A 12140-nucleotide genomic window follows, 5' to 3' on the forward strand; every position below is an offset into this window, starting at 1 on the left:
GATGTGGCTCAAGTGGTAGCGCGTTCGTCTTGCATGCGTGCGGCCTGGGTTCGATCCTCAGCACCACATACCAACAAAGATGTTGTGTCCCCCGAGAACTAAAAAATAAATATTAAAAATTCTCTCTCTCTCTCTCTCTCCCTCTATCACTCTCTCTTTAAAAAAAAATAAAAATAAAAAAAAATGAAGTAGGAAACTGTTAAATTACGTTCTACTGCTAAATCTGACACCATCTATACCTTTTTTGTATAGAATTGATCAGAAAGTTAATTATGTACACAATACACATATATACATATATATGTGTGTGTGTGTGTGTGTGTGTGTATTTTTTTTTTTTTTTTTTTTTTGCAAGTGGAGATTGAACCCAGATCTCAGGTATGCTAGGAAAGTTCTCTACCACTGAGGTATATACCTCAGTAGACTAATAGATTTTTTTTTTTACACTGGGGATTAAACCCAAGTGCTCTACCACTGAGATAGATCCAAGAACTTTTTATTTCAAGACAGAGTGTCATTAATTTGCCCAGGCAGTCCTTGAATTTTCGATTCTCCTGCCTCAGGCTCCTGAGTCACTGGGATTACAGGCATGTACCACCGTGCCTAGCTACAATAGACCTTTTTCCTTTGTTTTTGTGATGCTGGGATTGAAACCAGGGCCCTAGACATGCTAGGTAAGCATTCTGCCATTGAGCTGTATCCCCAGCCCTGCAATAGACTTTAAACTATATTTTTTAAGTTGTAGATGGACACAATAACTTTATTTATTTTTATGTGGTGCTAAGGATGGAACCCAGTGCCTCACACGTGCTAGGCAAGCACTCTACCATGAGCTAGAACTCCAACCGCCCTGTAATATACTTTTTTGGGGGGATACTAGGGATTGAACCCAGGATGCTAGACCACTGAGTCATATTCCCACCCCTTTTTATATTTTATTCAGAGACAGGGTCTCCCTGAGTTCCTTAGGGGCTTGCTAAATTGCTGAGGCTGGTTTTGAACTCGGTAATCCTCCTGCCTTAGCCTCTCAAGCTTCTGGGTTTATGGGGGTGCATCACTGTGCCCAGCTAGAAAACGCTATTAATGGGTACTGGCAGCAGAGAGTTGAAGCTTGTGTTCTCTGATGAAGTCCTATAAACTGACATTTTCTGGCAGAAGTGACCATAAAACTAACAACTTCTGGATTGAAGGCATATTTGAGTCAAGCTATATTCTGCAAAAGTTTTTTTTCCTATTATGGTATTCTTGCATAACCTGATTAAAATTTTAGTGCATTCATCCAATTCCTTCTTATGTAAAGATACATCTTCCCAATGATTATAGTTACTATTTTATTAAGGGCTGCCATCCACTGTATCATGAATGCCATTCAACTATTACAAACAGTTTAGTTATGAAATTCTGGGGCTGGGGATGTGGCTCAAGCGGTAGCGCGCTCGCCTGGCATGCGTGTGGCCCGGGTTCGATCCTCAGCACCACATACCAACAAAGATGTTGTGTCCGCCGAGAACTAAAAAATAAATATTAAAAATTCTCTCTCTCTCTCTCTCTCTCTCTCTCTCTCTCTCTCTCTCTCTCACTCTCTCTTTAAAAAAAAATAAATAAAAGCTATTTAAAAAAAAAAAAAAAGAAATTCTGGTAGTTAGCATAAATACGGCTCTGGGGGTAACCAGCAAGCAAGCAGAAATTGCTGAGCTCCATATAACTTAACTATCTTGTAAAGTTTGCAATTTTGATAACTGGTCTTACAGGGAAATAATCTCATGTGCATTTTCTATTTTACTTAGAAATAAGAGTTTTGTTTGTTCTAAGTAAATAACTGACCATGTCTACTTGAATAGATTTTCTTTACTCTGATGGCTTAGTGTTTCTGGCTAACATCCAATAAAGCTGAGCCTCAAGCTTCCCAGTGTTTTTCAGGGCTAGACTGATAGCATTTTTATTTTATTTTATATACTCAGCAGATAGGAACATTCTCATCAAAGAGAATATTTACTAATAAACTGGCATGTTTTGCTCTGGATGGCTCTCAAATGAGACAAAAGAATTAAAGATAGAAGAAATTCCAATTCTTCTAAATCTACCCACCAGAGACAATTAAATAGAGCCCTCCAAATAAGGGGCCATTAATAAGAGGGAGAAGTGTGCTTATTTATTGGGCACTAGTAGACAAAAGAGTAAACATGGCACCAACAGTCTCATTATTCCTAATTGCCCATTTTTTCCCCTCAGAATGAAGTTTCCTGGAAGTGCTGCTGGGGGCCCCTCCTGAACCAACTGTTCCTGCACCAACATCTTCAGTTGTATTGGTAAGGAAATGCCAAGGGGTCACCTGTAGCTTCAGGAGTCCTCTTAGAAGGTTTTCAATCCTTTTCCATGTAAGCAGATTAACATCTGGTATCCTTTCCTCATCTCTCAGAGCATGACCATCAGAAAAAGAACTTTCAGAAATCCTTTATGAAGGTTTAGGCTCCTACAAATTTGGTTATCATGAGTACACTCTCTGAGCCTGATTCTCTTTCTGCACACTGACAGAGCTCAGACCCTGGGCTAGGAGGTCTTTATTTGGGTAGCTTGCATGTCACCTCATCTCCAGCTTATCTAGATGGAACTTCGAGTTATAGTATTCTGTATATTTTAATAAACACTGCCCTACTAGGAAAAGGTAGTGATGGTTTATTTTCAGCTGGAGCTTTATGATCTCTAAATGGGGGTCTTCTGGATCCAAGGTTCCCCTGTGAGCATGCTGTGGACTTAACATCTGGAGCAGGCTCTTCCAATATGGATAAGGAGCCTTGCACTTCCTTGAAGATCAGAGAACAGACACACAGAGCAACATACAGCAATCACCAGATACAAGAGCAAGAAGGAATGGATATGAGCACGGGTTATTTGCCACAGGTGCATTAGGATGGAAAGACAATGCTGGCAGAAGACGTGATTACTGGAAAGACCCTGGGCTAATGAGGAACCGGCTCTAGTAGAGCAATCAGGAGCCCTTTGTGGAGCAAACAACTGGCCTCTGAATCTCTCTTTATTAGAGACCAACTCACCATGATGACTCAATTAGACATATTAAGGAAGAGTTTGCTCAAGAAGGGCATCAACCACAGTAGTTAAATGGACAAGGAATTTGAAAAGAGGAAATGAGGCTGTCTTTTTCTCTGGAGATGACTTTCCTTCTCCCTTAAATGTATAGTTCTTGCTTTACCCCTCAAAACTTCTCATTTTCAAGTTGGTCAGCATTCTCCCTTAAATGGGTATTTCCTACTTTGTCCCCCAAAATGTCTTACCCTTGATATAGCCTACATTCTCTCCTGTGTGTCCACTTTCCTAAGGGAATCTGTCTGTGCCTCTGGGGGAAAAAACAATGAGGAAGTAAATAGTAAACAATACATATACCAATATTTTTTTTTTGCTTAAAATGAAGAAAAATGCAAAAGAAAGCATATTTAGAGGTAATATGGTGGTTCCATTCCTAGTCTTTCGAGGAATCTCCATATTACTTTCTAAAATGGTTGTACTAATTTGCAGAAGTACTAGCAATATATGAATATGGCTTTTCTCCCACATCCTGTCACAATTTATTATTATTTGTATTTTTTTATTGTTATTCTAACAAGAGTGAGATGGAACCTCAGTGTAGTTTTGATTTGCATTTCCCTGATTGCTTTGGATATCAAACATTTTTTATAAAAAGAAAAAGAAAAAAGAAAGTACATTTAACATTCCATTTGGCTTTTCTCCACTAAAGCAAACTATCCTTGAAACAAAGACTCCCCATTTCTGATGAGTTAGTGACAAAACTGAGATGAGAATAGAAATTAAAATAGGAATACCATTTGGGAAAACAAAATAGCCATAACTAATGACAGCTTTTACATAATGTACAGTTCAATGTCTTTTAGTATATTTTACAGTTACACAACCATTTCCACAATCTAGAAACAGTCTTGAAGATATTATATTCTTGAAATTACTCTTGGCTCAATAATTAACAATAATAGTAGTTATTCCTTATTGAATGCTAGCTCAGGTTCAAACATTTAACATGTTATTTATTCTCACAACAGTCCCATAAGGAAGGTGGTATTAATGATTCTATTTTACAAATGAAATACTGAGAAACACATAAGTTAGGTAATTTGCCTGAACTACCACAGATAAGAAGTCATAGAATTACACTGACATTCTTTTTCCAGAACCTACACTCATAATCACTATTCTATACTATATGGAAGTAATACAATGAAAGTAAAAAGTTCCATTCAGGAAGAGTTAATTGAAGAATTCTATAAGATTCAATAATGGGTCTGACTTACATGTTCAACAATCCAATACAGAATAGGTTTAATAAGCTATAGTAAGCCATTAGCCAGCCCTAAAGAGAGAAAAAAAGCAGAGCCTGTAGAAACAATGAAAATATTGATGAGATTCTATAGTAGACTATAATTGCTATTGGATGAATGAATAAACCAGCAGAGTCCCTGCCTTCTGTAACATCTGGCCTCTCCAGTGATCATCAATCACTGTACTCCCAGGGCTGAGCCATTTGTCTCCTTACCCAGTACTCTTTAAAAATGCCTGTGGATGGTGAAATCTCCTTGTTACCAACTCTATGGATTAAAAATAAATGTGTGTATTTATGTATGTGTATATATGTGTGTGTGTGTGTGTATGTATGTATGTGTATATATATATATATATATATATATATATATATATATATATATATATATATGTTGTAGATGGACACCATACTTTATTTTATTCATTATTTTTATGTGGTGCTGAGAATCGAATCCAGTGCCTCACATGTGCTAGGCAAGCACTCTACCACTGAGCCACCACTGAAGCCCCTCCATGGATTCTTGTATTATCAGAAGAATTGGATAAAAGCACAATTGAGACTTTATTCTTTTGCCAAGCATAAGGGAGGCAGCATGTGGGGAACAGAAATCCTAGGATGACTCAAACAAGGTCAAAGGTGTACAGTTTTTATGTCACTCTACAAGGCAGAAAGGGACCTGATCTCTTGATGTCATCACATGTAGAGGTTGGTTTCAGTTGCTTCTGTGCTATATGCTTCTTTATACAATGCATGTCTAATTATCACTTCAGATCTCTCTCTCTCTCAGGGTGGGTTTGTACTCTGCTAATAAAATAACAGTAACATGGTATATTTAGACTATTTTATGCATATGTTTGCCCTTCACCACCTGAAATCTGTCCCTTATCATCTGGGAGAGTTCCTAATATTATTTTTAGAACAGGACAGACTATTGTTCTATGTCAGTGGGTTTGGTTTTAGTGATCTTGTCTTATCCGGCTCCAGCTTCTTGGTATTTCTGATCACATAGTCTCAGAAGGCTGAGCTGGTTTCCCAGCTTCCAGGCTCCTGGTATGTTATCTTAGTTCCATAACCTTGAAGACCATTCTGCTTTGGGTGGGGAGGGGGATGTGGGGGACTGAAGATTTGGCAGGGAGTTTAACCAGGGGCATATAACCAGTGAGCTGCATCTCCAGTACATTTTAGTGTTTTATTTAGAGACAGGGTCTCACTAAATTGCTTAGGGTCTCACTAAGTGGCTTTGAACTCTTGATCCTCCTGCCTCAGCCTTCTGAGCTGCTGGAATTACAGGTGTGTGCCACCGTACCCAGCCCTGTGGCACTGGAGATTGAATTCAGTGCCTCACACATGCAAGGCAAGTACTCCACCACTGAGCTACTCCCTAATTTTATTTTGAGACAGGGTTTTGCTACATTGCCCAAGCTGAACTTGGAATCTTCCTGCCTCAACCTCTTGAGTAGCTGGGATTATAGGAGTAGACCACCTGTAAGGAAAAAGTTTTGATGGTGTCCTCTGTGTATGAAAAATAGGGAAAAGAGTTCTATCTGCATGTGGACAAAATCTGGAAGGCAGTGTACAAATAATTAAAATAGTTGCAAAGTTTGCTGGAAAATTATAGAAGTTTACTTAATTAAGAAATGTTCTACAATGTTATTGCAGCAACATTTTAAAGAAAAGAGTTGCCTTGACCTTTATTTTTTTATTTTTATGTTTTTTAAAGAGAGAGAGAGAATTTTTAAAATATTTATTCTTTTAGTTTTCGGTGGACACAACATTTTCGTTTGTATGTGGTGCTGAGGATCCAACCCAGGCCGCATGCATGCCAGGTGAGTGCGCTACCGCTTGAGCCACATCCCCAGCCCAGTTGCCTTGACCTTTATCTTGATATTACTAGAACAGAAGCCAAACCAATGGATGACATAGTGCTGGGCACATCCAACAAAAACCTTAGATGTTGCCAAAAATTCATCCCCCAGAGCCTGGCCCAGTGGTGCTTGTCTGCACCTGTACATGTTGGAGGGCTTCGTAGGCTGCAGGGCCCTCCTTGCACGTATGGAGGAAGAGCCAGATGTGCCTAAAAATGTAGTAACTCCTGGTAGCAGCCCTTACCAATGGCTGATGAGCAGGGATATTTAAATCCTTCAGCTCCCTTGTCCCAGTTGGGACAAGACCCTAAAAGTCTATAGGAGTCTCCTGTGGGCTTGAGCCAAACTGATTATCTGTGAGGCTTTGCCTGATATCATACCCTTGCTTAGTGGATTTGTCGGTTTTTTGTTATTGTGACAAACTACTTGAGCTAATCAGCTTATAAGGAGGAAAGAGTTCTTCTGGCTCATTGGCTTTTGCTTTCAGGGCTTTCATTTCATCATTGCTTGGACCCCTTGTTTTGGGCCTGTGGCAAGGCAGAATATCATGGCAGGGAGCAAAGCTGCTTACCTCATGGCAGCCAGGAAGCAGAAGAGAGGAAGGGGCTTAGGTCTCAATGTGCTTGGAGTCAAATGAAAATGAAAACATCCTATCAGAGGCATACCCCCAACAGCCCTGCTTCCTTCAACTAGAGCCTACCTCTTACAGGTTACCCCAGATCCCAACAGCACATTAGCTGGGAATCAAACTTTTTAATATAGGAGTCTTTGGGAGATGCTTAAGATCCAAACCATAACTCTAGACTCCTTTCATTTTAAGTCATACTTCTTTTTTTAAAAAAAAAACATTTTTAGTTGTAGTTAGACATAATTATTTTATTTATTTACTTTTTGTATAGTGCTAAGGATTGAACCCAGTGCCTCATACATGCTAGGCAAGTGCTCTACCACTAAGCTACAGCCCCAGCCTGCTCTTTCTCTCAGTAAAGAGACTCATGATATACGTGGTTTGCTCCATTCACCCATCATGATGTTCCACTTTTACCAGAGACCCAAAGCAATGGGCCACCTGATCTTGTACTGAAAATTCCAGAACTGTTAGCCAAAATCGATCCTCCTTCCTTCCTTCCTTCCTTCCTTCCTTCCTTCCTTCCTTCCTTCCTTCCTTCCTTCCTTCCTTCCTTTTTCACTTGGGATTAAACCCAGAAGTGCTTTGCTACTGAACTACATCCCTAGCCCATTTTTATTTATTTTGAGACAGGGTCTTGCCAAGTTGCTGAGAGTCTTGCTAAGTTGCTGATGCCACCCTTGAACTCCCTCAGCCTCCAAAGGCTCTGGGTTACAGGTGTGTGCCACTGCACTCTGCATAAACTTTTCTTTTTATAAGTTAACTATGTCAGAGATTTAATTATAGTAACATGAAGATGACTAATTCACAACTCATCTGAGGAACAGACAGAAGTCCAGTGAGGTCAAGGCGAGAAGGATGGAGAGACTGCCATTATGGCCTGGTGAGATATCTGGGGCCTACCTAATAGGGTCTAGTAGACCACAGTACACCAAGCACCTCCTCTTACTTAAATAAATTGGATATAATTGAAGAGTTTAGATATAGGAATGATGTGATTTGAATTGAGTTTTTAAAAAAATTGCAGCTGCCTAGAGCCTATGATCCATTTCCTTCCTGTGCTAGAGGCCACAGAGAAGGGGCCTGGGCTTCTCCTGTAGCAGCTACAGATGAGTAGACTGCAGGCTCCCCAGGTCTCCCTTTCATGCTTTCCTTAGACTAAAATCTGGACTGCTGTCCTTTGAAGGATTTTCATATTTGCAATGTTTGCCTTCAATACTCATCAATTATTAAATAAGAACCTGTGGAGCACCAATCTTATGCCAGATCATCTGAATACAAAGAGAATAAGATCTAATGTCTACTCTTGAGAATTTAGCAGTCTAATGGAGAGACTGGGGTAAATAGATGGGTGCAGATACTCTAAAACAAGCTGAGCACAAGAGGGCTACGGGAGAACACAGGAGTGTCTAGGAAAGAAAAAAATGCTTGAAATGAACATTAGAAGATTTGGGTAGTTCTCAGTGTCAATAAATTTTGAAAAGATCAAAAGTGAGATTTAGGGGCTGGGGATGTGGCTTAAGCGGTAGCGCGCTCGCCTGGCATGCGTGCGGCCCAGGTTTGATCCTCAGCACCACATACAAACAAAGATGTTGTGTCTGCCGAAAACTAAAAAATAAAATATTAAAATTCTCTCTCTCTCTCTCTCTTTAAAAAAAAAGTGAGATTTAAGCTAAATATCAGGTAATTTACTAAAGTATTACATATTTTTTAAATGAAAAAAGAAAAACAATTGGGACAGTTGGGTCTTTATTCCTTTCTCTAGTAAGGGTATCTGGAACTGTACTCTTGGCCTTAAGGCCACTGTATAAGAATGGCCCTCTAAAGACAGAAGGGATATGCCTGGGGAAGGCACCTAGAGAGAATATTTTACCTGACAGAAAGCATATCAGTCTTGCATAAAAGGATGAGGGGGACAAAAAGGAGAAGCAGCTTTTACTCAGGAAAGTTTTATGCAAGGGTTCCACCACCCTCATGATGGAGTCCCTTATGAAGGTACCACACTGCCTGCCACTCCCTACCCATGCACCCTATGAGTATGCTATCTGATGATATGCAATTCCTGCTCTTATAGAGCCCCTGGTTGGGATAGGCCTAAGGGGAAAATACCCATGCAGAGGAAACTCATGATAGCTTGCTCTATAGCAATGTGAGTGGGCAACCAGGCATCCAAAGAGAGAAAAAAAAAAAAAAAAAAAAAACCAAGCAAATAAAGCTCTCCCAGGTTTCCTTAAAGGAATGAGAAGTCATCTTTAACAATGAATGTCTTCAAAGTTGTAAGATAAGAAGTATTTGACCCTAGAATTGTTCAAGAGATTTAGAGCCAGACCCTAAGTTAAAGGTAATAAAGACAGATTTCTTTCAGTACTATTCAATAAAGGAGTGAAATTCAGTAAAACTGAGCTGGACTTTGAATATAGTAAAAACAGCTAAAATGGCTGGAGGGGGCTGGGGATGTGGCTCAAGTGGTAATGTGCTCGCCTGGCATTCCTGAGGCCCAGAGTTCGATCCTCAGCACCACATATAAACAAAGATGTTGTGTCCACTGAAAACTAAAATAAATAAATAATTTTTTCTCTCTCTCTCTCTAAAAAAATAAATAAATAAAAATAAAAGGCACTTATTTAAAAAATAAAAATAAAAAATAAAATAAAATGGCTGGAGATCTATAGCCAACCAACAGAGTGATAGGTCAGTGGGTAGAGAATTACAAGGGAGACCTCAAGGGTGAGGGTACTCTTGGCAAATTGGCCTAACAGGACTCTTGCCAAAGGTAGGCCAAGGATTTAAGACATTGAGGGTGGGGAATCAGATATTAATGGTGATCAGATATCAAGGATGGAGGGGTGCTCATTAAACTGACTTTGTAAGATTCTTACTCTAAAACTGGGAAAAGCAGGCTAAGGACGGAGCCTAAGGATGAGGCCCAGTTGAAAAGAGAACCCAGATTTCCATGCAATTTTCCTCATCTCTCCCTTTCCCTCCCATCTCATGTCACTGATTAATGTTACTCTTTTCTTCCTACTCTTCCTCCCTGCTCTGTTCATATTTGCTCTCATTATATCAAAGACGACATTTGGCACTTGTTTTTTCGGGATTGGCTAGCTTCACTAAGCATAATCTGCTCTAGTGCTGTCCATTTCCCTGCAAATTCTATGATTTTGTCATTTTTTATTGCTGCATAGTACTCCATTGTGTATAGATGCCACATTTTTTTTATCCATTCATCTACTGAGGGGCATCTGGGTTGGTTCCACAGTCTAGCAATTGTGAATTGTGCTGCTATGAACATCGATGTGGCAGTATCCCTGTAGCATGCTCTTTTAAGGTCTTCAGGGAATAGTCCAAGAAGGGCAATAGCAGGGTCAAATGGTGGTTCCATTCCCATCTTTCCCAGGAATCTCCAAACTGCTTTCCAAATTGGCCGCACCAATTTGCAGTCCCACCAGCAATGTACAAGTGTACCCTTTTCTCCACAACCTCTCCAGCACTTGTTGTTGTTTGACTTCATAGTGGCTGCCAATCTTACTGGAGTGAAATGGTATCTTAGGGTGGTTTTGATTTGCATTTTTCTGACTGCTAGAGATGGTGAGCATTTTTTTCATGTACTTATTGATTGATTGTATATCCTCCTCTGAGAGGTGTCTGTTCAGGTCCTTTGCCCATTTGTTGATTGGGTTATTTGTTATCTTATTGTCTAATTTTTTGAGTTCTTTGTATACTCTGGATATTAGGGCTCTATCTGAAGTGTGAGGAGTAAAGATTTGTTCCCAGGATGTAGGCTCCCTGTTTACCTCTCTTATTGTTTCTCTTGCTGAGAAAAAACTTTTAAGTTTAATTAAGTCCCATTTGTTGATTCTTGTTGTTAACTCTTGTGCTATGGGTGTCCTATTAAGGAATTTGGAGCCCGACCCCACAATCTGTAGATCGGATCCAACTTTTTCTTCTATCAGACGCAGAGTCTCTGGTTTGATATCAAGTTCCCTGATCCATTTTGAGTTAACTTTTGTGCATGGCGAGAGAAAGGGATTCAGTTTCATTTTGTTGCTATACAAAATTACATATAAGAGGCTGGGTGGGGAATGGGAAAATAAATAAGGAGGGAGATGGATTACAGTAGATGGGGTAGAGAGAGTAAAAGGGAGGGGAGGGGAGGGGGGATAGTGGGGGATAGGAAAGGGAGCAGAGTACAGCAATTACCAATAGGGCATTATGTAAAATTGTGGATGTGTAACCGATGTGACTCTGCAATCTGCATTTGGGGTAAAATTGGGAGTTCATAACCCACTTCAGTCTAATGTATGAAGTATGATATGTCAAGTGCTTTGTAACGTTGTGAACAACCAATAAAAAAAAAAAAAAGAAAAAAAAAGAAAAGAGAACCCAGAGAAGCCTGTCGAAAGTTTGATCAAAGAGAGAGTTTGTCAGAATTTGTCAGTCTCTTACATGCTTCATGTGAAAATCTCTCAAAGACAGACTTCAGCAAATTGAAAATGGAATCTAGGGCTAGGGATGTAGGTTAAAGGTAGAGCACTTGCCTAGCATGCATGATGTTCTCCTTTAGATCCTCAGCACAGAGAGAAGGAGGAGGGATGGGGGTGGGAAGAGGAGGAATCTAAGAGGAGCCTAGGGGATATAAAATAATTGAGATATGTAAGCAAAGGGAAAAAAGCAAGATCTTAAGATCTTGATGCACAGAACACTCCTTTTTGAGTTTCAAAGTTTTAATGACGTAGGAATATGCTTCCATGACTAAGGGTCTAATCATACTGTTTATTATATCATATATATATATAATTATAATATGGCAAATATTGGTTTTGAGTTTTTAATTTTAATCTATATGCAAGTCACAGAAATATAAATGTTACAAATTTTTACAATGATTAAAATGAAAAGGAAAGGTACAATGAAGGAAAAATTTTTAATTTTTTTATCTTTCACTGTGGGGAGACACAAAGTTGGTAAATCAATAAATAACTATACTGATTGAAGAAATACAGAGAACTAAGTAGCAGGACTTGTTAGACTTAATCAGAAATAATGGAGAAAAAAGAGGCCTTATCTTCTCTTTCATGATCTTAAATTCTAAGCAGTGTGTGTGTGTGTGTGTGTGTGTGTGTGTGTATGCACTTTGTAACACTTTTTTAAAGTTTTTTTTTTATTTTTTAGTTTTTTAGGTGGACACCATATCTTTATTTTATTTTTATGTGGCGCCAAGGATCAAACCCAGTGTCTCACGCATGCCAGGCGAGCATGCTACCACTTGAGTCACATCCCAAGCCCGCACACTATA

This window comes from Spermophilus citellus, assembly GCF_964194105.1.
Source record: "Spermophilus citellus genome assembly, chromosome: 9".
In the NCBI taxonomy this organism is placed as follows: domain Eukaryota; kingdom Metazoa; phylum Chordata; class Mammalia; order Rodentia; family Sciuridae; genus Spermophilus; species Spermophilus citellus.